At 49.7% G+C, this 24,778-nt stretch overlaps 1 long non-coding RNA gene across 2 annotated transcripts in view; it reads left to right on the top strand.

The window, feature by feature from the left end:
- Nucleotides 1–3,622: 3,622 nt before the first annotated feature.
- The window catches only part of LOC148220006 (uncharacterized), a 50,576-nt gene continuing 29,420 nt past the window's right edge, over nt 3,623–24,778 (top strand). For both annotated transcript variants that reach the window (XR_015798964.1, XR_015798963.1), the window contains exons 1-4: nt 3,623–3,992; nt 6,096–6,352; nt 15,437–15,542; nt 20,343–20,412. This is a non-coding gene — a long non-coding RNA (uncharacterized LOC148220006). The remainder of the gene's footprint in view (nt 3,993–6,095; nt 6,353–15,436; nt 15,543–20,342; nt 20,413–24,778) is intronic.

Raw genomic sequence — 24,778 nt, 5'->3', positions numbered from 1 at the left:
CTTTCCTTTCCTTTCCTTTCCTTTCCTTTCCTTTCCTTTCCTTTCCTTTCCTTTCCTTTCCATTTTTCCCTTTCCCCTTTTCCTTCCCATAAACTTCCAAGGGGAAAAAACCCTACAAAAGCAGCTTTAGAGAAAAGTTTGAGGATGTCTGAGGGCAGCCAGGGGGGTTATGGCAGAATTTTCTTTGTGTTTCCATAAAAACCATTCCAGATGGTGCTGCAGAGGAATTCCCTCCCAGACCAGGTGCAGGATAGTCTGGATTTGGTTTGTGGGATGGAAGGAAAAACTTATTACAGGAAAAAAAAAAACCCCAAACCTCCAAATGAAGGAATTGCTGAGAAAAAGTGAAATTCTAAAGGTGGAAAAAGGAAATCAAGTTTATTTACACTGAAATTAGTGCAGTTCAATCCCTGTGCCAGGTCAGGAGTGAAGGACGAGGGGAAATAGAGACAAGAGGGATTTATTATTAAATTAAAATCACTTAATTACTGCAAATGTTAAATATGCACTTTTCTGCCATTTCAAGGATGTTTTTCCCCCAAATTACAATGAATTGTCCACTTGGAATTCCCCCTCCTCCAGCAGCAGGTAAATGTCAGCCCTAAATTAAAGTTAACTTCAGAAAAAAAAAAAAAAAAAAAAAAGATTTAATTAGAATCAATAAAGCACCTTTTATTGGAGTTTTCCAAACACAAGGAACCTGAAACCTTCAGAGGTTTTCACAGCTTGGGGTCAAAGGGGAGCACCTGGATGAGGAACCCTGGGATGAAATCCAGAAAAAAAATCTCCTTGATTCAGCCCAGATGAGAAGAGACCCATCCCCAATCCTTTGGTCTTGCTGGTTTGGTTTTTTTTTTTTTTGGGTTTTTTTTTTGGGCTCCATCCGAGCTGGGAGGTAAAAAAAAAAAATAATAAAAAAAATTGGGAGGTGCCTTTCAGTCCAATTTGGAATTAGGTGTGATTTGCTCAGGAATTTCCCAGCAGACATCAGGGGGAATTAATGCTGTGATCAATGAGATCAAAATCATTCCCTTGGGATTTCCAAGGGAATTCTGCCCTTAATCCTCTTGTTGGGCACTTCCACAAAAACTCCTCAATGAGGACAAGGAGACAGTGGGAGAAATCCCAAACGTGCAGGGGGGGATTCTCCTGCAGCTCAGCCCAGGGCAGGGAGCAGCTCCCAAATTCCCCCCACAGGGGCTCCCTCCTTGTCTGGACACATCCCTGTGGGATCCTGGATTATTTCACTCAAATTCCATTAATTCCCTGGGCTTCAGTCAGGATTTTATTGATATTTTCAATGAAATTCCCGTTTCCAATTCCCAATATTAGGCTGGGGTTGGAGTCCAAAAGGGCTTTCCCAGCTTCATGATCCCACTGATCCCAGGGTGGATCCACTCTGGGATCATCCCAAATCCCTGGAAATCCCACTGATCCCAGGCTGGATCCTCACCAGGATCATCCCAAATCCCTGGAAATCCCACTGATCCCAGGCTGGATCCTCACCAGGATCATCCCAAATCCCAGCAGCAGCCCCCCTGGAAATCCCACTGGAAAATTCAGGATTTGATTTTTTCCAGGGAAAAGAGGATCAGTGGGAGCTCCTCTTTTCCATGAGTGACTCCATCAGCTGCTCCTGCAGGAAGTGATGGGATTTTTGGGATTTTCCCATTTGCAGGAATGCTCATCCCAAATTCACAGATGGAGGCAGCCCCACCTGGGATCCAGCAGGATTGACTCCACAAGCCCAGAAGGTGGAACACAGCACAGGGTGGGAATTGTCTTGCAGTGTCATACACGAGAAATTTGTAAATAATTCATGGAAATTTATAATTCCATGAGTTCTTCCAACCCAGGCCAAAAGCTGGAGCCTGGAGGAATTTCCCTCCAAACCACTACACGTGTCAGGCTGGGAGCCCAGGGATGAATATTTTAAGGACAACAATTTCTTTTTCCCATTTTTTCCTAGGAATAACCCAAACTGCTGCACTGGAAAAATCAGTCCCAGTGGGTTTTCAAATTCCTCAGGAAATGGGATTTCCCTACCTCTTTCCTATTTTGGGATGGTTTTTAAGATTCCCTCTCTGATGTTTTATATTTCCTGAGCTGCTAGGCAGGATTATCAATCCCAATTTGGAATTTACCATTTCTTACCTGCTCTGGAATGAACAGGACAAGGTGACAATCCAGGGCACAAATTGTGACAGGACACCAGAAAGAGCAATTTGCCCAGGGAAAAGATTTTTGGAGGTGTCCAAGGAAGTCACAACTTGCACCCTGTAATCCTGGAGGTGTTTCCAGCTCAGCCATCCTGCCATTTGTGATTCCAGGAGGAAGGAAATGCTGAGGGACATTTCAGACCCCCAGTTTTGGGCAGGAATTCCCAGCCCTGGAAAAACCTCTCCTCATTCTTTTGTGTCCCTCACTTGTTACTGTGCATATTGAGCTGTTCCAGCAGGAAATTGCATTTGCATCTTGTGTGGCACAAGCATGTTGTGAATATCATAAAAACACATATGGTCATAAAGGCTGGGAGAGAAGGCGATAAAAGTGACATTTAGGGAACAGCTTTGGGAAAGGCAAAACATGTTCAGGGAGCTGCTTTTGTGCAGCTCCTCCCTGAGAAACATTCTCACAAGGCTTTTGCAGCAAACTTCTTAATTCTGTGGCAAGCTCCTTAATTTTTTGGTGCAAATTTACTCAGTTTCATTCTACAAAATTATCTTTTTTTGTTCAAGCTTCTTAATTTATTTTTTTCCTAAGTAATGTATTAACTCGTTTCAAACTTGAGAGATTTTTTTTCCTTTGCTTTTGGAGCTTGAAGTTCCTGGAATATCCTGGAAGAAAGTCAGGAGCCCATCAGCCTTTCCTAAAAGTTGAATTTCCCAGCAGTTTTAAGTGCAACTCTTGAATTTTGGGATGCTACAAAATGGGATTTCATCACTTGGACATCAGGAGGTTCATTGTGGGATGGGAATATCCCTGAATTCAGCTTTTGCCTGCCTCAGTTGGGTTTATACTGCAATTCTGGACAGCAGAAACCTGTGAGCATCATGAAATATTAACTTCAAACAAGGAAAAATAAATAGCAGGGAAAAGATTTTCATGACAGCTCCCAGCTCCTGGATGGAAAAGCAGGATAGAAAGCTCACATCAAACTATTCCAAATTTTTTTTTTTTTTTTTTTTCCCTGTCTGGATGCTCCCTGTCAGGGCCAGGTCCATCCCCATCCCCTTGGAGCTGCTTTTCCATCCCTCCTGATCCTGGGCAACATCTCGGGCAGGATGCCTGCGAATCCTCACCGTGTGCTCCCAGCAGGGAATTCATTCCAATTTTCCAGGGCTGTAAACTGCATCCCTTTTATCTGGAGCCTTTAGCAGGCAGATCTGTGACAGCAGATCCGATGGGAGCGTGCTATGCCATAAATCCTCCCAAAATGTTCCTTGCCTCACAAATGACGGGGCTGATTCATGCTCCAAAGGCGGATTTGCAGCTCCTGCCAAGTCGCCATGGCTCCCTTCTGCTTGGAATGAGCGGGAGAAGTGTCTACCAAGGCAAGGAGCTCTGCATCACACCCGGGGGGAGGAGGAGGAGGAGGAAGAGGAGGAGGAGGAGGAAGCCTCACAGGCAGCTCCAAATCTCCTGTTTTCCCCGAGGATTTCACTCCCCTGCAGCCGGGGCAGCCTCTCCCAGGGGTGTCTGAATTCCGTTCTGCTCCCCCTGTTTTCCTAAGGTTGTACAAACTGGGGATGGGCACCGTGGAGGGAAGGGAAGGATCCAGCGGCAAAGCTGCAAAGGGCTTTGCTTCCCTTCCAGAGCCATTCCAAAGTCACAGGAATTGCCGGGACAAGGTGATTCCTTCCCTAAGATGCAATTCCCTCCCCTCCCCGCTTCCCCGGGCGCTGAGGAGAGACTCAGGAAAAAAAGGAGGAGCCCGCAGGGTTGGGGAATTCACAGCCTCACAAAGTTGTGACTTGCAGAAGAAGCACGAGGTAAGAGGGGGACGCTGCTGTCGGCAGCCTTTTCCCGGCAGCTCCCATGCCGGTGTAACTCTTCCCCCTAGTTTCCACTCATGGAATAGTTGCTGCACACACAGCCTTTGCTGCCTTCAGGGTGGGGAGGAGCTGCAGAAACGAGAAGGAGGAAGGCTGGAGGATGGGGACAGAGATGGCACACACGTCCCCCCAGAGCTCCGGGATTCGATTCCCGGCAGCTCAACATCGGCGATTGTTGCTTGTCCCTTGAAGAGAAGCAGCTCCCGGGAGCGAACAAAAGCATTTCGGAGCGGGGAAATGCAGGAGGGGCAGGCACTGGGGTCACTGCCCCGCTCATTCCCACTGCCTTGCACACGATTTTCACGTGGATGTGGGGAGCTGCTCCTCCCAGACTTCGCTTTTGTCGTTTTGGGAAGTGTTTGTGCTGCAGATGGAGAGCTGGCACTGGCAGCACCTCCCTTCCTGTTTAATTACAGCAGCCATTGGAGCCGCAGCTTTGCAGATTTTCCCCGTGCAATTCCCATTAAAAGTGACCCGGATCAAGCGCTGACAATTCCTCCTTCCTTCCATCATCACAAACCATCCAAAGGAGGGAATGACACAGGAAGTGGAATATCAAATTTTAGCAAATCACCTTCTCCTGAGGAGTTTGGGAGTGGGAAAGATGTTTGAAAATCAGCAAGGATTAAAGGGGCAAGGAGGAAGAGGCAGAGCTGGAGAGGGCTGGCAGTGATGGTTCACTGGGAGGAGATGTTTTATGGGATGAGATCTCCACAGGAAGGAGACTCCATCCCAGTATCCACAAACCCCAGCTGTGATTCCTGCTCCCCTTACCACCCATGGCACGGGCTGCAATAAATCTAATTTATATCCACGGGGGTTTCTGGGGCTGGGAGCTCCAGGTGGCTGAAGGATGAGGGTGCCCACATCCATGGCCCTGCAGAGAATCCAAACCCATCCCTTTTTCAATTTTCAAACAACCCTTCTGTGCTCTCCTTTTTCCAGGAATGAAAAATGTTCCCAGCTTAGTGGGATTAAAAAACAAAGTCCAGCCCAAAGATCCTGGCAGGCAGTGCTGGAATGGGAATGGGAATGGGAATGGGATGGGAATGGAATGGGATGGGGATGGGAATTGGAATGGAAATGGGGATGGGATGGAGATCTGTGACTCCAGAGCTCTTGCTGGGCTCTTTCCATGCTCAGTAGGTTCCCAGTGCCTTTTGCTGCTGATGTCTCTTGGTTGCTGGTCCAGGATTGCAAATTGGAATGAGAGAAAGAGGATTGGGATGAAAATGAGATGAGGGAAATCAAAAAGAAGAGGGAATGGTGCTTTGGAAGGCTGTTGAGTGTCAGATCTCCCGTGCTGTTTGTGCTGAGACAATAAATCCATGGTGCATTCCAGACTAGGGCAGTGCAGAGGGGAATCCCCCCCTTCCCTGGGCAGGGAATTATTCAGGATGGAAACGATTGCCCCATGGAAGGGGTGCCCAGGGAGGTTGGCAGTGTCCAAGATGTGGCTGGGGACAAGGTGGGATGGACTCCAAGATGCTCTTGGAGCTCTTTTCCAACTGAACTGACTCTGGAATTCTGGGCTCCTCGTGTCCAGCCCTCATCCAAAGAACAGGCCCCGTGTTCAGGCAGCTCTGGGATCCTTGGGGAAGACTCCAATGTTTTCTTTGAGGGACTGGGAATTCCTGTTGTGTTTTGTTTGTTTTGCTCCTTCTCAGCAATATTGTTTTTCCCTGGTGCCTCAGGAACTTCTCCTGACCATCTGCACCGTTCCCATTCCCACTTATCTGCCAAAGCCCTTTGGATTTTTTTAAATATTTTTTTTTGTAAGCTCAGGAAAAGCCTGTGGAAGCAGCGTTCCCAGGAGGGGAAAAGGAAGCACAGGGAGCTCTCCATCCCAGCCCCATCCCACAATGCTCTTTCAGAGGCTCATAATGAAGCCATTGAGAACACGGAGTTATTTGGAAAACTCGGGGCTGGGAGGAATCTGTGCCTGTTGGGGTTGAGTCACGCCTTGGCAGAGGCCAGCACTGCACAGATTTCCTTTTTTTTTTTTTTTTTTCTTTTTTTAAGTGCACTTTTCTTTTCCAGATCCACAGACAAGGGACCTTTATCAGCTTGAACTTCATCTCCACCCCACAAAAGCTGCCCCCGGCCCCATCCTGCCAGAGGAAACTTCCAGAAGGTTTTCATTTGGGGACTTGGAGCTTCCAGTGGCTGCACTCTCATCCCAGTTGGAACTTTGTCCCAGGCCTGCTTATCTCCAGCCTGAAATTCCTTGGCTGCAGCTTCCCCCCCTGGATGTCAGTGCAGGATGAAGGGATGCATTCCAATCTCTCCATTGGCAGGTGTGTGAAATCCTCTGGTTTCTTGTATTTCCTGATAAAATTGCAGGTTTTCCTGAGGGAATGTTGGTGTTGAAGCAGTGGACAACACACCACATATTCCTTGAACCCTTCCTTGGTTCCACAATATCCACACTCAGGTCCTGCAGAGGGGGAAAAAAGTTCCATTTTTAGGTTCTCCAAAAAATCCTACATCCCACAGCTCCTGAGGCATCTAATGCACAGCCATCCCCACCCAGCTAAGGCTGCTCCCTCCATCCTCCATCCCACAAAACCAAAGGAAAAACTGCTCTTCCCAATTTCCTCTGTTGATTGGGAATTGTGGACTTGGAGCCCCAATTCCTGCAGGTGAGAAGTTCTGGGCTGGGCGTGGGGATTGTTGTGGAAGAGCTGCCGGGATCAGGCACAGATGGGAGACACAGAGCTGTCAGAACGAGCCTGGATTGGAAAATGTTATAATTGGGATGGTAAACAAGTTCACAAGGACCCTATTGAGGCAAGGCATTGCCATGGTAACCACCCAGAAAAGTCTGGGAATGAGGAAAGGATCGATGAGAGGGAAGGGGCCGGGGAATGAGGGCTCTGGGATGTGCTCCAAGCCTGCCCTGCTCTGCAGGGAAACTCTGCTGGGATGGAAGAGTGGCACAGGGCTGGGAAATTGCTGCTTTGCTGCAGGAATTCTTTGGAGGAACATTTCCCTGGGCCAGGGCAGGACAGCTCTGCCTCAGCTCCCCCCAGTGCTGGCACAACACTCAGGAGTTGGGGGCATTTTTGGGGTGCAGGTGATTTCCCAACCTCAGAAATCAATCCTGTGATTTTTCCAGCAATTCCCCCCCCTCCCTCTGCAGCACACATCTCCCACTTTTAAACTTCAACTTTTAGTTGAAGGTGAGCAAACAAGAAAGTAAAAAATCCCACAATCAAAGCAAGCTTTGCAACTTGATACTCCACAAGAGTGTTTTTAAAGCTTTATTTTTAAAAAAATTTATTAATCAGCTACTTGTCTTTAATGGGATAATACTCCACATTCCAAGATGGATGCAGCAATTTTCCTGACTCCAATAAAACAATAAAATTTGTTTATAGGCCCAAAGAAATGTTAAAGGCCACTGAAAGCCTCAGAACAAATCTTTTTTAAGTGGCAGGGCTGCAGCCCAGGGCAAAGGACACCAGAAGGAGTTGGACATCTTCAAATAATCAGGAATTGGATTTGGAATCCACGTGCTGAGCTGAGGTGGGCCTGGGCTTGCCTTCCTTGGGTGCCTAAACCCCGGATTCCAGGGCTGCAACAGCAGATTTCTCACCCTCTGGGGTGGGAGAGCAGCTTATTTGGGAGGAATAAATAAGGAATAATCCTTTAAATCCTGCTGCTTTCTTGCTGGGAATCAGTGGGTTTGGAATTTTCCAGAAGTGGAGGGAACACGTGGGCTTGGTGCTGCTCAGCTCAGATTTTTCCATCCCTCTCCCAGCTGCACAGCAGCACTATCCATCATTTTTTCAGGAGCTGCAATCTCTTCCAATCCCAATGAATTGCTGGGACAGATCTTTAATAATAACCAGGCACCAAGAGCTGGGAGATTTCATTGATTCTGGCACAGCACACTCGGGCAGGACCATATGGAGCTGTCTCTGCTGAATTTGGTGGAGTTACTGGGGTGAAACAAGCAGGGATTTTATTCCTCATGCTCTTCAATTATGCCACGGATTGGATTGTGCTGCAAACTCAGAGAGCTCATCTGGGCACAGCAATCAGCCCTGAGGAGAGGAGCAAAAACACCACTGGGGCTGAACGTTCCCTAAAGCTGCCAGTGGGAGCAGAGCCCTCAGGATGTCACCTCTGGGTGCCAGGTTCTGTTCTGTGGGCTGGGAGAGAGAGGGGGGGGAAAAAAAGGATATCCAAGAATTCCTTGTGGATTTTCCACTTTGCCATCATTACCTGGGAAATGAAGGAAGCTGCTCGTTCACAGAGAACCTTACAGCTCCTCCTGTTCCCATGGCAGGGACATTTTCCTGTCCCAAACATTGTCCCAAACCCTGGCCTGGGACACTGCCAGGGAGTCACAGCCTCTCTGGCCAAGCCACATCCAAACTTCTCCCTGCCAAATGGACTGCAGGTGAACCAAAATGCCCTTTTTGGTGCCCGAGGCCTGATGGAAAATGACATTTCTTATTGCAGAGGGGTGCCAAAGGCATCAAGACATTGTGAACAGGCAGAGTGTGATCCCTGCTCCTGCCTCTCCCAGCCATCAATAATAGAACAATTCCCATTCCCATTCCATTATGGGCTAATAATGAGTTATGGATAAAGCCACCACGTCCTGTGGAAAAAGCAGGATCTGGGTTGATTATTAGAGGCTCAAATCAAGAGATTGATGCCCAAAGCCAGCCTAATTAGCAGGAGTCTATTGGAGAGGAAGCTGAGCATGCTGCTCCAGCACTGCCAAATGAAATTAAGGCCCAATTATTGATAAATGAAGAGTGGTTTGTGCTGGAGCCTGGCCTGGAGTCGAGGAAATGCATCTGTCACTTGGGCTGCCCGGGAGTCACTCATGTGTGACACAGCATCCTGTGCAATTCCTGCTGCAGCTGCAGGCTGTGCTGGAGCTGCTGCCACGGCAGCCCCAGCAGGGGACACTGAGCTGGCCCCAGAGAGCCACCAGTGCCCTCTGTGCCACTTGATGAGTGCTGTAAAACGGGCACTGGGCTGCTTGAAATCCCTCATTTCCCCTGAATTCCATCATTCATTGGGGAATCCCTAACTGGGCTTGGGCTGTGACCACTTTTCATAAACCTTCCCTCAGAGCAAGAGTCTGTCCAGGCCGTTGTCAAATGGAAAATATTCAAGCACTGAGAGCAGAGGGAGGTTTTTTAGGATTTCTGGGGCTAAAGGAGGCTGGGGATGGCAGGGAAGAGCTGTAAGGAAAAAGGGAGGGTTAGAGGGGATTTTGGGAAGGAATTCCTGCCTGGGAGGGTGGGGAGACCTCTGGATCCCTGGCCCTGTCCAAGGCCAGGTTGGACATCAGGGTTTGGAGCAACCTCGTGGGATGGAAGGAGCTGATCCTTAAAATCCCTCCCAGCCTAAAACATTCCAGAATTCCACAGCTCTGGGCAAGCTCTTGGCTTCAGAGGTCCCAAAATACCTCTGAGGATCTGGGATCACGCCTCAGGAAGTGCCTTTTCTCTCCTGAGAACACACTCTCAGACAGGCTGCTCCTTGTCACAGGTGTCACCACTTCCCAAGGACCCCCTGGCTTCTCATACCCAAACATTTTTGGAAATCTGCCCCAATTTAAAGTAGGGCAGGAAATGTCTGTTCATCTGTAAAAGCTGCAGATCCTTTCTGGAGACAAGGAGCCAGGTTTGCAAAGGATCATTTGGGTTCTTTGTGTCAGAGAGGCTGTGCCTGGATGCCAGCTTTGCACGGGGTTTGTTTGGTTTTGGTTTTTTTTTGTTTTTTTCCACCACTGTGGAATGGGGACAAGCTTGTCCAGAGAGGAGCCAGCCTGGCCTTTGGGGTCCATTCCATGATAAATCCCTGCCCAGTGAGGGTGGGTTCTGCACTGGGACATTTGGATTTCCCTTGCATTTGCACAGGAATCTTTCCTTTCCACAGGATGCAGTGAATGCCTCCCTCTCCAAATGTGCTCCCCTGGATTCCAAGCATTCCCATGTAAGATCCAAGCAATCCTTTCTGGAATATGGTTTTTTATTTTTTTTTTCCTCCTGCCATTTCTCCTGGTCCCTCTGAAGCAGAGAAATTATCCATGGATACTTGTCCCCCTGGAGCAGCACCAGGCCTGCAATCTAAGCTCCATTTCAAATATTAAAAATAACAGTGAAATGTAATTCCAGCTCCTCAGCCTAACTCGATTTGGGGCTGCCAGGAGAAGCTGGCTGCCATATGGAGATGTGCTGGCCATTCCTGCACCAGTCCCAGTCCCTCTGCAGCCTCCAGGACAATTCTGGGGGATTTTAGCCAGTTTTTATCTCCCTTGGGAGACAATGCCAGCCCCAATTCCAGCCTGAGCTGCTGGGATGGAGCAGAATCCAGGCCAGCACTGCAGCTGCTCCCAGCTCACCTTGTTTGTCCCCTGGGCTGTTCCACAGGGAAAAGCAGTTTTTGCTGAGGGCACAGTGACATTAATCCCATCCCAAAGACACATTCCCTGCTTTTTCCTGAATGCACAGCTCCAGGACAGGGTTGGGAGAAACCTGGGATGGATTCTGCCCATGGCACCTCCCCACCCAAACCGTGGCACATTTTCATGCTGCTAAGGCAGGGGATCTCTCATAAAAAGAGGAAAATATCTCTTTGTTGTTTAAAAAAGCACATCAACAAAACTCCTACATGAAAGAAAAGAACAGGAGGAAAACAAGCTGAGCTACAGAGACACAACAATCACTGAGGGCTGAGACCTTGGGAAGGAGCTGGAGCCCAGGGTGGGCTTGAAAACTCTCTCAAATGTCAGGGTGGCTTTTTTGATGCTTTTACATCCCCACCACAAAAACGAAGTGATGTGAGGACCCTTCGGGGTCCTTTATGGCACTCTGGGTATTGGGTTACATCAGCAGCACTTCCACTGATGCCAGGGATGTGCAAAACCAAAAGCACCCCGTGCTCTGCCTTTCCTTTGTGTCCCTGCCCATCCCAGGTGATTTGGGGCCGGGCAGGTGAAGGTGTGTATCACTGGTGGGTGGTTTTTAATTAGTGCACCACTTCATTACTGGTTTCGTGTCTTCACTTAGAGGCAGGATTACAAAATAACCACGATTTTAATTACATCCCTCAAATTGAGAAGATTTCTCCAAGGCCTCAGGTGAAAAGCAGTGTTCTCCAGAGGATCAAAAAGCACAGAAAGCTCAAAACCTTCAGGTTTTAGGTGTCCAAAAAGGTGTCCCTGGCCATGGCAGCTCCCTTGCAGCAGCCTGGGCTGAGGAGCTCAGGACGCTCCACGGCAGAATCACCAAGCACAGCTCGCTGTAATGTGTTATGACACAGATCAGCTGTTGTTTTCCAGTCTCAAAGGAAACCTTGTGGAATCTCATTCCTTTGACTGCATTAAATTAGCTGCAAATGTTGTCCTTTAAACACAAACTCAAGGCCTTGTGCTGCGAAATGAGGATGGAGGAGCCGGCAAAATTCTCTTTCAAGCCATTGTTTCTTTGGAGCTGTGGTTTACCTTTGGTTCCCTAACAAAGTAAATTAATAAATGAAGGGGTAGCAGAGTTGTTTCTATAGCAATCCCCATGGAAACATCAAAAATGCCACAAACACTCATCCTCAGCCTCCAGCTCCCAGCAGAGCAGGGCTCAGGGTAAAGCACAGCCATGGCTCCTGGACTGAGCCCAATTCCCGGTGTCCTTTCCCTTCAGGAGCTTGGATAGACACAGATCCCCAAAAGTGAAGTTTTCATAGCAAACCCAGTGAGCACATTCCTCTGGGAAGTGTCCCTGCAAGAGCTGGGTGCCCTTCCAAAGGAGGAGCAATCAGCAGGGCCATGAACTGCAATAAAGAACAGAGAGAACCTGTGGGTGGCTTCAATCCCGGGATTTTCCTCAGAATGATCTTGCTTTGGAGAACTCGACCACGGCACACGTGGCATTCCTGGCACCACAGGGCAGTGGCAGTGCCCAGAGCCAGGCTGGCCCAGTGGAAAGGTCCCTGCTGATCCCTGCAGGAGCAGAGCACAGAGCAGGGGTGGCTCTGGAGAGCAGCCACATTCCAGGGCCCAGCATCCGTTCAGGAGGGATTTGGCTCCCAGGCACGAGTGACAATTAGACCCTAGAGTTAATATTTTTACAGCTGTTTTATTAATAACACATCCAGAGCACCCAGCCAGGATTTGTTGGAGACACCTCAGGAAAACGAATGATGTAAATAACAGATGGATGAGGAATAGTCTTACAAACAGGCACTGAGATATTCCCATCTTGTTTAGGGAGAGTCTAAATAGACAGATTGGAGATAAACAGGCAAAAAAGACAGGACAGGACAGGACAGGAGACAAGGCCATGGATAAACTCAGAGGAGCCTGGGGAGTCCCTCAGATCCCTACGGTTGTGGATTTGTCCCCCCTGAGCAGCCATTCCTGCACAGCTTGAACTTTTGCAGGGTCTCAGTCCTAACCTGGAAATTGTCATCAAGACAATTCCAACAACCCTGCAATGATCTTGCCTTTAACTCTTAACTCCTCTGTTCCGTGGGTTTGCTGCTCTGACTGGAACTAAATTCAAAATTCTGACTGAAATTTTAGGGCAGAGCAATGAGGAGAGAGGGAAGGGAATGGGGGATGCTCAGGAAAGGATTTTTGGGGGCGAACAGCTGCACAACACGAGCTGGGAATGATCCTGAGTGTGTGGGAAAAGCGAACCAAAATCATCTGGCACCAGGAGCTGGGATTTAAAGTTGGATTTGTACCTTGGGACTTTGTCTGGAGCTGGAACTGGAGATCCAGATTAGGGCAGGATGAAATAATCTGGCACCAGGAGCTGGGATTTGTACTTTGGGATTTTCTCTGGAGCTGGAAGTGGAGATCCAGGTTAGGGGGGGAGGTCCCAGGGTCCAGGAAAGGTTCAGGGAGAGCTCAGGTGCCGAAGGGGCTGCAGAGGGATGGAGGACACAGGGAATGGTTTGCCCGTCGGGTTAGGTGGGATTTTGGGAAGGAATTCCTTGCCAAGGAATTGGAATTCCTGCCACATTCCTGCCGGGACTGTGACCCCTCATCCCAAATCCACAGGTAGGTGAACCGAGCCGAGCCCAGCAGGGGAGGCAGAGCTCGGAATAGCAGCGCACGCAGCAGAGGCTGAGGAAAACGGGAGGCTCTAAAAAAGCAAACTGTGATAAATCTCAGCCTCACACGCCTCGCTGGGAACACACCGTTCTGCCGAAGATCTGCCTGCCTAGCAGGGCCTTGGGAAAAAACGCTTTCTCCAGGGCTGCAGCACACAAACACCGAGAGCCTTTTGCAGCCACACGAACTGCAGGGCTTCGGGAGAGGAGAAACAAACAGTAATTAACACCTGATTAGCGCCTCTGACATTTCCTGCACCCTCCGGCTCCGGCTGCACGGCAAAGGATGCTCCCCTGATTGCCTGCATGCTCCTGCTTGGGTTTTAGGAAAAACTCCACCCTGGAAAAGGCACTGGAGGCATTGAACAACCCTGTGGATGTGCCGTGGTCCTGGATCTCTTCAAACCTCAGATCTGTGATTCCAAAGATTCTATGAGTAAATTGTGATCATGTCATTACATTTTATTAACTTTAGCTTGGTCTATTCCAACCTTAGTTCTGTGATTCCAAAGATTCTATGAGTAAATTGTGATCATGTCATTACATTTTATTAACTTTAGCTTGCTCTATTCCAACCTCAATTCTGTGATTCCAAAGGATTCTATGAGTAAATTGTGATCATGTCATTACATTTTATTTAAATTTAAGCATAAAAATTTCCCAAATTTCTGGCTAGCACGGGCAGCAGCTCGGTTGGATCCCTGGAATTCCGATGGAGACAATTCAGGGAAAGGAAGCAGAGGCAGGAATTGTGGGGAACTCTACAGTACAGACGTCTTGACACATAAATTTAACAATTATTATTGTGTTGGCCTTTTCCAGGAAAGGGTAAAGGAGATTTGTAGGAGCACTTAACACATGTAAATCCCCACCTCTTTAAAGCAAAGCAAGGCACTAAATGGGGCCATAAATATCCCGAGTATTGTGTCCTTTTGGAAATCATACCTTTTACCCCTCCTCACACTGCAATTAAAGCCGGGCCTTATTCTAACACAGCTCTGGGGGAGCAGGAATTAAAAACCTCCAAGCAGGAGTTTCTTGAGCTCCAGGGGCTTCAGTGGGAGCAGCTCTCAGAAATCCCTGGAAATCCCAGAGAAAATCCTGGAGATCCCAGAGAAAATCCTGGAGATCCCAGAGAATCCTGGAGATCCCTGACAATCCCAGCACTTTTTTGGGCTGCAGATCCTTGAAAATCCCAGAGAATCCTGGAGATCCCAGGGAATCCCAGCACCTTTTTCAGGATGGAGATCTCAGAGAATCCCAGAGAATCCTGGAGATCCCTGACAATCCCAGGGAATCCTGCTGATCCCTGACAATCCCAGCCCAGCGCCAAGGCTCCTCCGGTGTCATTTGCATGTTATGAGTCCAAAGCCCTGGCTGTCAGTGCCTAAGCCTGGCCTAAGTGCTCAGTCCGAGTTTAAGCTGCCTGCCTGAGCTGCTCCTTTTGTGATTCCTGTCAGAGCTCAGCACTGCCTCGCTGCCGATTGAACTCCACTCCTACCAGGACGACGAGGACGACGGAAAAATGAAAATCACATTTGGCACATTTAATCAGATAATTATTTTTTAAGGAACGAGCAGGAATGTTAAATACATTTCCCCGTTGTTTTTTTTTTTTTTTTTTTTTTTTTTCCATCTGTCACAGCCGACGTGCAAGACTGGGGCTCTAATAACGAGGCACATCTCCTGATTAATATTTCAGGAGGTGCAGGACATCTGGCTGCCACATGTGCCTGCTTCCTTACACCTGGAAGCTCAGGGTCAGCACAAAAGCAACCTGAAGGGGGTTATTAATGGGGCCAGGTGCAGCTCCCAGCTCCAGGAATATTCCTGCCCCGTGTAGGGTGTCAGGACTTCATCACCACCTTTGTGTGCATCCCATAATATTTACCTGAAGGTTCAAAGCCATCCATTTTATTCTGGATGGAATTTCCCCCCCCCCCGGAGCAAAAAAGCTGGAGCTTGCCTCCCCTCGGGCACTCACAAGGAAGGGAATTCAGCCCTTTGGAGAGATTTTTCTGGAAGGAGAAAATCCGGGAAAAGCTCCTGAAAAGGCAGCACCTTGTAAAGACAGAGGCAGAGAGGGAAGCAGAATCCCTGCATTCCTCACATGAGCGTTTTCAGGGATATTGGGATTTGTGTTCCACAGCTGGAAATGGCAGCACAGAGCTTTGGCATCACTCCGGATTGGTTGGGTTAAGGAAAGCATTCCTGGAAAATCAGTTCTTTTGTTCTTTGCTCCGTATGAAGAGTTCATCAGAGCTTAAATAAAGAAATTGTTCATTTTTCCCTTGCAGAGAAAGATTCCCCCATTCCCAGGGAAAGTGCCAAGACAGGAATTCTGAGATGGGAACTTGTGGATTCCAAAGGGAAGAAGGAGCTGGCCTGGAATCCCTCAGCGGGGTAAGCTCTGAAAAATCTACTTTTCTCAAAGTTTGGGAGTTTGTTTTTCCCCGGGGGTGTGGGGGGAACAAATCCAACCCCCTGGACGTGGCACGGGGAACGTCTCCTGTTGAATTTTGTCGTTGCTATAGCGATTGATTAAATAAAATAAACCCCCCCCCTTCTCCACTTGTAAATTCCAAATCCTAATTGTACTGACAACAATCTAAATGTGGTTGGAACAGTGAGTCACACTCCAGATTCCGTGTCTGGGAGCAGGGCTTCATTTCCATCTAACAAGGCAATTATTGTAGCTCGTGTTAATTCCGTAGCATTTGATTAACAAAAACGTGCTGAGGAGCTTCAGCACCTCTGCTCTCGCTGCAGATCCGAACCGGAGCCGAGCCCAGCCCTGCCGAGAGCCCTGCGGCTGGCAGGGGGCACAGGGGGCACAGGGGGCACAGGGGGCACAGGGGGGACAGGGGGCACAGGGGGCACAGAGGGCACAGGGGGCACAGGGGGCACAGGGGGCACAGGGGGGCACAGGGGGCACAGGGGGCACACACAGGGCACACACAGGGCACACAGGGCACACAGAGGGCACACAGGGCACACACAGGGCACACACACAGGGCACACAGGGCACACACAGGGCACACAGGGCACACACAGGGCACACAGAGGGCACACACAGGGCACACACAGGGCACACACAGAGGGCACACACAGGGCACACACAGGGCACACAGAGGGCACACAGGGCACACAGAGGGCACACAGGGCACACACAGAGGGCACACAGGGCACACAGAGGGCACACACAGGGCACACAGGGCACACACAGAGGGCACACAGGGCACACAGAGGGCACACACAGAGGGCACACAGGGCACACAGAGGGCACACAGGGCACACAGAGGGCACACAGTGGGCACACAGAGGGCACACACAGGGCACACACAGGGCACACAGGGCACACAGAGGGCACACACAGGGCACACACAGGGCACACAGGGCACACAGGGCACACACAGGGCACACACAGGGCACACAGGGCACACACAGGGCACACACAGGGCACACAGAGGGCACACACACAGGGCACACACAGGGCACACACAGAGGGCACACAGGGCACACACAGGGCACACAGAGGGCACACACAGGGCACACACAGAGGGCACACACAGGGCACACACAGGGCACACAGAGGGCACACACAGAGGGCACACAGGGCACACACAGGGCACACAGGGCACACACAGGGCACACAGAGGGCACACAGGGCACACACAGGGCACACACAGGGCACACAGAGGGCACACACAGGGCACACAGGGCACACACAGGGCACACAGAGGGCACACACAGGGCACACACAGAGGGCACACACAGGGCACACAGAGGGCACACACAGGGCACACACAGGGCACACAGAGGGCACACACAGAGGGCACACAGGGCACACACAGGGTACACACAGGGCACACACAGGGCACACACAGAGGGCACACACAGAGGGCACACAGGGCACACAGAGGGCACACAGGGCACACAGAGGGCACAGTGGGCACACACAGAGGGCACACACAGGGCACACACAGGGCACACACAGGGCACACAGAGGGCACACACAGGGCACACACAGAGGGCACACACACAGGGCACACACAGGGCACACACAGGGCACACAGAGGGCACACACAGGGCACACACAGGGCACACAGGGCACACACAGGGCACACAGAGGGCACACACAGGGCACACACAGGGCACACACACAGGGCACACAGGGCACACACAGGGCACACAGAGGGCACACACAGGGCACACAGAGGGCACACACACAGGGCACACACAGGGCACACACAGGGCACACAGAGGGCACACACAGGGCACACACAGGGCACACAGGGCACACACAGGGCACACACAGGGCACACACAGGGCACACAGAGGGCACACACACAGGGCACACACAGGGCACACACAGGGCACACAGAGGGCACACACAGGGCACACACAGGGCACACACAGGGCACACAGGGCACTCAGAGGGCACACACAGGGCACTCAGAGGGCACACACAGGGCACACACAGGGCACACACAGGGCACACAGGGCACACACAGGGCACACACAGGGCACACACAGGGCACACACAGGGCACACACAGGGCACACAGGGCACTCAGAGGGCACACACAGGGCACTCAGAGGGCACACACAGGGCACACACAGAGGGCACAGTGGGCACTCAATGGGCACACAGAGGGCACTGCCCGGCTCGGAGCCCACCAGACCCCGCTGTGCTGGCACAGGGGAAATGACGAAGTTTAAAGCTCTGGGGAGAGGCCTCCGGCCCTGTTGGAGTCGTTTTCACCCCAGTCCCATTAAAGCTTCTGTTTCTCACTCCTGGAAGCTGCCAGGGAATTGGGGGCCCCCTTCCAGCAATTAGGTCATTACACAAAGTGGCGATAATGAGGATAATGAGTTGTCTGTGACTCAGCCCCCCCCCAGCCCTGGCCAGGCCACGAGGAAGTTTTGTGAGCTGGCTCTGCTCCTTCCTCCCCAAAAAAAGATCCCAGAGGATCCCAAGGAGCAGCTGCAGCCACCCCGACAAGAATTGATTTCCCAGGCAGGAGGAGATGGGCAGCGACATCTCCGAGAATTCCAGAGAATTCTCATTCCACAAATCCCGGATGGCAAATGAGGCTTTTCCATCCCCAAAACCCCAAGACAGGGAGATTTCATGGCCAACACAAGGCTGGGCTGAAGGAGGCAGCACCAGGTCCCTTTTCCCCCCCCTTTATTTTAGGAGTCCCTGCGATTGATGTGGAGTCGTCCTGGATGAGTTTTTTAGCTCCAAACAAATAGAATTTCCTTTAAAATCCCTATTCCCAACGCTGTGGACAAACATCCATCCTTGCAGGGATGATGGACTTTGGGATTTGCACTTTTGGGAAAAAGGGAAAAGCAGCTGGAGCTGGGAGTGCTGTGCAGCCCCACGTGCTGAGGCTCTTTGCCTATGAATATAGATTACATTTTTTTTTCCATGGCAAATAAACAAATGCATAAAGATGCATTATTTCATAAGCATAAAAAAAAAAAAAAAATCAACCCTGCTGCAACTATAGTGCTTTTCATTTGTTTTTATGATTACTTGTAATTAATTAGCATCAAAAGAAGATTATCAACATTGCTAAACCCTGAGATTGTACTGCAAACGCAGCAATGATGGCACTGCTTTATCTTTCTATTAAGGTGGGGGGAAAAAAAAAAGAAATTATCCTTTTTTTATTTCATTTTTTAACTCTGCTGAGATTGGAATGTCAGAACCTGGTGGCAGCACAGCCTCAAAATGCACCAAAAATGCACAAAAAGAGAAATCATCTTCTCTAATTACAAGCTGTGCTGAGACCAGGCACATAAATATTTAAGGCAGTTTAAATTGTTATTAAAGTTAGGTTTCCAAAAGCTTTTTTCCAATCCATGTTTACATTTTCTTTTTTTTTTTTTTTGCAATTTATGAGGTCACTGCTCATGCACCTCATCAAAAGCTTTCCCTTTCCACAGAGAGCCATAAACCAGAGGGTTTTTGATGGGATCTGGAGACTTTGAACAGGTTCTTACTGCCCAGCCCTGGGATAAATGACAGCACTGGCTGTGCTCTGGGCACCAAAATCCCCACAAAAAAAAAAAAAAGGGATTTTCAGGAGTTTCAAATTGAAACCCTTTGGAATTCCAAAGGCAGCAAATCCTTGGGAACAAGACAGGCAGAATTTTGTGAGCCCATCTCCCACTCTGCTCATCCTGGAAGATTCCCAAGGAGGAAAATTCCCAGGAAACTTTTCCCAAAAACCCCTTTTTCTGTGAAACACCAAATCCAGAGTGCTGCCTTATTTTAATGAATGATTAATTAATGAAAGGGCCGTGTTTGTCCAAAATTGATGGGCGTGGCTCTGCTCCCATCCTGCTATGAAATATGAATGAACTCAGCACCAGTCTGCAGCCATTAGCTGCCATTTGCATATTCATAAGGGCTCATAAATGTTGAAGGAGCAGCAGCCAGGAGGAGCCAAGGCATATTTATATATTTACAGCCTTGAAAAGGGCTGGCTCCATGGGGCAAAAACATTCTGAGGAATTGCAGGGTTCCAGCAACAGCTTCTCCTCCTGAGAAACTCCAGCCTGGAATTCCAGGAACATCCTGGGGACACAGCCTGGCTGGGAAAGGCAGCAGGGATCCATGGAATGGTCCCTGGGGACACAGCCTGGGGACAATGGGAACACTTTGGGAAGTGCACAGGACTGGCTGTGGGTGAGGATCTGAGCTCCCCATGGAAAATGAAGCTGCCTATCCCCAGGGAATGCTGTGAGAGCATCCTGGAATGTTTTGTCACACAAAGGAAGGTGGCAGGGGCACCTTCCACTGTGCCAGGGTGCTGCGAGTGCCACCCATCCCTGGAACTCTGCCCCAGCTGCCCCGGGCTTTGGGAAATGAGTGGAACCTTGGAAACTGAGGCAGCCACTGCACTGACCTGATTAAAGTCCCTGCTAGCTCGTTATTTACCTCGGTGCTATGGATAATAAACTGCTAAATGAATGTTATTAAATAACATTTTGCTGTCTGTTAAGTGTGGCTAAAGCGGGACAGCGATTCATTGGCAAGACAATAAAAGTTCCTTTTCTGCTTACTGGATGTTTTCCCCTCTGCAGAGCATAAATCACATTTTGTGTGAAGTGTGCATCCTTGCTCTGCCAGTTATTTGAATCTCTGGTACTTTATAATAAATGCTTTTTATTGATTTTTATTGTGCAGCACCAGGAATTGAATAAACTCCGGGAGCGGGCAGCTGAGAAGGAGAAAATGGGATCAGCATCTTTGAAAGGTAAAGGTGCCAGCACAGGGGGGACTTGCCTTGCTCAGCAGCTCTGGGAGCATCATGAAAAACACAAATGTGATGTCCCAGGGATTCTTTCTTCTCAAAGTCCCAGAGCTGGGCTGATTCCTGGGAAAACCAAAGAGGAGCTGGAAAATCAGCAAATCCCTGGCAGGGACCTGGAAATTCATCTCATTGCAAGCCTCAGGCAGGGACACCTTCCCCCAGCTCAGTTTTTCAAAAAGAAATCTTTTTCCTTACAAACTAAAAAGCATTGAGTCAGGCTTTGCCTTCCCACAGAGGGTGTTTGCTGCTGGGAGGGTCCAGGGCAATTCTTTGGGAGTGAGGAAGATGATGGGAGGAGTTTCCCACACGGGGGAGTTTTTGGGGTCCCTGGGGCAGGAGCTTTGCTGCCTGTCCCTGCCAGCTCCTGGAAAAGCAGGATTCCAGAGAGGGGCAGTGGGAAACTCCTGCACAGGCAGCAGGGGCTGATTTCCCCCTCTCCCTGGGGCACTGCTGGGCTGGCAGGATTTCCCCAAGCTGATTTTTTGGGAAATAACAAAAGTCCAGGAGGATGGAGCAGGCTCAGCTCGGATATTTGGGAGCAGCGCTGGGCTCTGGTCACACAGCTCAGGCAGGATGGCATTTCTGCAGGATTTGGGCTCACGGTGCCCTGGCACAAGAACATTTCACACCCCAAAATCACCCACATTGTTTCCCTGCTGGGTTCGCTGGGAAATGTGTTCCTACTCCAGGTAATGCGGGGCTCATTACACAATTACCTCAAGTGCTTCACAATGCATTAATTGCTGCTTGATTTAAACATTTCCCGTGCAGGAGCCCACCTCTGTCATTGTGACAAATTGCCAGGCAGTCATGGGGCTCCTCAGAGGAGGGAATGAAGAATTGGAGGTTCCTTGGTGGAGGGAACCAGAGCCAGCATCCATGTGCCCAAATTCTGGGGGGAGCACCAGGTAGAACTGATCCTTTTGGCACTCGAAATACCAATCCCAGGCTCCCAGAAGCGTTTCAGCTGGAAAAAGTTCTCTTGCAGCTCAGGACACTCTGTGATTCCGTGACTTGATGATATTATTTCAGCATTTTTCACAAAATCTTTTGGGTCTTCTCAAGAACTCGGTCTCGGCCATCACCTCCATGACTCAGTTCCCAAATTCTCCATAGGGAGAGGGGCATGCAAAGCACATCCAGGTAGGCACCTGCTCCACACCCCGTGGGATGGCACCTGGGATTGGCACCCCAGCACAGGCTGGCAGCAGCTGGAACCTCTGTTTGCTGGGGTTGTAAACACGGATTTAAGCCTGGCTCAGCACCTTGGGCACAGCCATTAAAGCAGGGACTTGTGAAACCCAACTGGACTGAGAAGAGAATTCCTGGAGCAAGAGTGACAGGGCAGGGCAAAGCTCTTCCCTCCCCAGGCCTGGGCTTGGGGTGCCACGGGGACAGAGTCGTGGCCCTTTGGAGGTCACAGCGAATTCTCCATTCAGCAGGGAGAGGATTTTGCCCGAGGTGCCTGCAGATGTTGCCAGAGATGCCCCAAGGCCCTGCAGATGAGCGGGAGAGGCTCCTCTCACTTCCTGCAGAATTCTTTCTGCCTGCTCCGAGCCGTCCCAAGGAATCCTTCCCGGAAACCTGGAGCTCCCAGCACTGTGTCACGAGCTGCAAGGCCACGTCGGGCAGATTCTCCTGAAGGTTTTCTTGCACTAGGGAATTCCAGGTGGAAAAAGGTTTCATCCCCCCAGGAAGTTGGACCGTGCACCGTCCCTCCCCCGTGCCACTGTCCCCGCTCGTCACAGGAGTCGCGGTGTCCACGGAATCCTGCCATCGTCATTTCCCATTGCAGGGGTGATCCCACACTCTCACTGTCACTGTAGCTGCCTCCCTCCTTCCCTCCAGGGAGAAACCTGCTTGTAATAACACTCCTCTCTCTCTCTCCCCGAGATGGGAAGCAAGAGGTTTAAAAATAATTCGCAGCACTTGTGTCGCTGATGAAATGGCTGGTGGGGAAATTTAAAGCCTTAAATTACCGGAGTTTGATGAGCCTGCTACACACGTAGGGAAACTGTCACCGGGAATTCTCCTCATCCAGACTTTATATAATAGGGGAGGTATTAATCAGGAGTGGAGGTCTGCAAATATTTGCCTGTTTCCATAGCGATGGGGAGCCCACACACACAATAAATACCTTTTCCCACATGCGTTATCATCGCTGCCTAATCATATAATCACCAAGCCATGGCTCAGGCGGGGCCAGCAGGAGAATAAACACCATTAATTAACAGATTTATAAACTAGAGGAGGAGGAGGAGGTGGCAAACGAGGAATAGAGTGGAAAAACTCGCTTTGGAGCAGGTTTGGGCCTTTCTCATTTCTTCAGGAAACTTCACAAACTCTTAATTAGCTCACCAAATCTTCTGTGTGTTCTTCCAAAAATAAAACTTCTGACAACTGTTCAAACCACGCCGCACTCTCACCCACCAAACACACATTTCAGTACAAATATAAAGCCATGGCGGGGAAGTGTCACAGGCATTGCTTTGAAGGAGGAAAAAGTGAGAGTTGGGGCGAAAAATCCGACGAGTTGTGTGCTGGAGCTGCAGGGAATGTGGCACATGACAAAGGAGTGACACTTGGCCAGTCAGTGAATCGGGAATGTTTGCAGGCAGGAGCTCCTCTCGCTTTAGATAATCCCTTTTCCCGGGGTGGCAAATCCAGAAAACCCAAAATCCAAAAGGGATTTTTGGGATTAAGTCTGGTGGTGTTCATTCCAAATCAAAAGGGAGTTTTCCCGTAAAGCAGCGAAGTTTGAAGAGTTTCTTTGGTTTCTAAGGGCCAGCAGGACCCAGAGGATTCAGGCCTGAGTTTGCAGGGATGAAAGGATCTGCTCCTGCTGCTGGGGGTGAGGAGGAGCCATCCCCAGGGATTGTGGAATAAACATCCCATGGTTTGTGCTGGAGGGACCTTAAAGCAGAGCAGGGACACTTCCCATTATCCCAGGGTGCTGCCAGCCCAGTCTGGGGCTTCCAGGAGTGGGGAATCCACAGGTTGGATGTGCAGCTCCTTGGCAGGTTTGTTATCCCCACTGGAAATGGCAGAGTGGTCACCCCAGAGCCTGATCCTGCATCTCCCTCTCCAAGGCTCCCCAGCCCAGCTGCAGGAGCCTAAATCTCAGATTTTTGGGGTGAAGGGAACCCAAATGTCCCTGTGCACCATTTGCAGGCTGCTTCAGGGCTGTTCCCCCATTCCTGGGAGGAGCAGAACCAGAGCTGGGCTGTGCCACTCCCAGTCGCCACTGACATGTGAGTAATGTGGATTTCTCTGGGATGACAAGCTCATTATGGAGCATAATTGCAACGCAATCTCCTGGTAAACACTGGGTTAAAGCCCCTGGAAGATGCTTGTTCCTCTCATTATTAATTAGCACGTGTCCACTCCGCCAGATCCAGAGCCCAAACTTCATTTGTTATGTTCAGCCAAATGCATGAGTAGCTTTGGAGTAATTATTTTCCAACATCATCTAATACCTCTCTGCACATCAATTAAAAATCCTCTTAACAAGGAACTGCATTTTGTTTGAGATCAAATGCCTCGTCCAAAGCTGTATCAATCATGTAGAGCTAATTAGTGGGTCTGCTTTATATCATTTGTTTTACTTTATTATTCTATTATACACTTCCTAATGAAACCAATTGAACAATTTTGAAATCTTTGTTCAATTAATTGAAGGCTTAAAGGCCAGCTCCCTCTTTTTTTTTTTGGCTTTAAGAAGCACGGATGCAAAGGGAAATAAAATTCCCTGCGTGTTTTATATCTATTTCTTCTCTGGGGTAAATGCTCCACAGCTGCTTTTAAGGTCTGAGCACTATTTTTATGTCACTTTTATGTCACCTCCTGGCTCAGCAGCCCCTGGAAGGGCTGTGCTCACAGGCAGGTGGTGGCAAAGGGCTGGAACAGCAGGAGAAGGATCCCAGGCCCAGAGCTGCCACATCCTGAATTCTTGCTGCTGGACACTGGGATTTTCCAAGCCAGTTGCAAAAAAAAAAAAAAAAAAAGGAGCTTTGGAGAGGATGCTCAGGGTAAATATTTGCAATGGGAAAAGCAACTTGGAATTCCTCACTGTGAGAAAAGGAGCAGATCCAAAGTTGTGGGAGGCTCCAAAGAGGGGATGCTGGCCAGGAGCTCCTCACTCCCTGATTTCAGGAGCAGGAGAGTCCAAGGAAGGCTCCAGCAGCTGGAGCTGAGCAGCACAACCTGCTGGGAACTTGCAGGCTCTTCCTGCAGCTCTGTTTGCCACACAGCAGGAGAGGGAGAATCCCAGCCAGGATCAGAGGCACCAGCAAGTGCAGCATCCCACAAA

Source organism: Sturnus vulgaris, chromosome W, assembly GCF_052056855.1.
Source record: "Sturnus vulgaris isolate bStuVul1 chromosome W, bStuVul1.hap1, whole genome shotgun sequence".
NCBI classification, from domain to species: Eukaryota; Metazoa; Chordata; class Aves; order Passeriformes; family Sturnidae; genus Sturnus; species Sturnus vulgaris.
The sequence above is the reverse complement of the archived record's forward strand: the minus strand, read 5'-3'. Positions and strand labels throughout refer to the sequence as shown.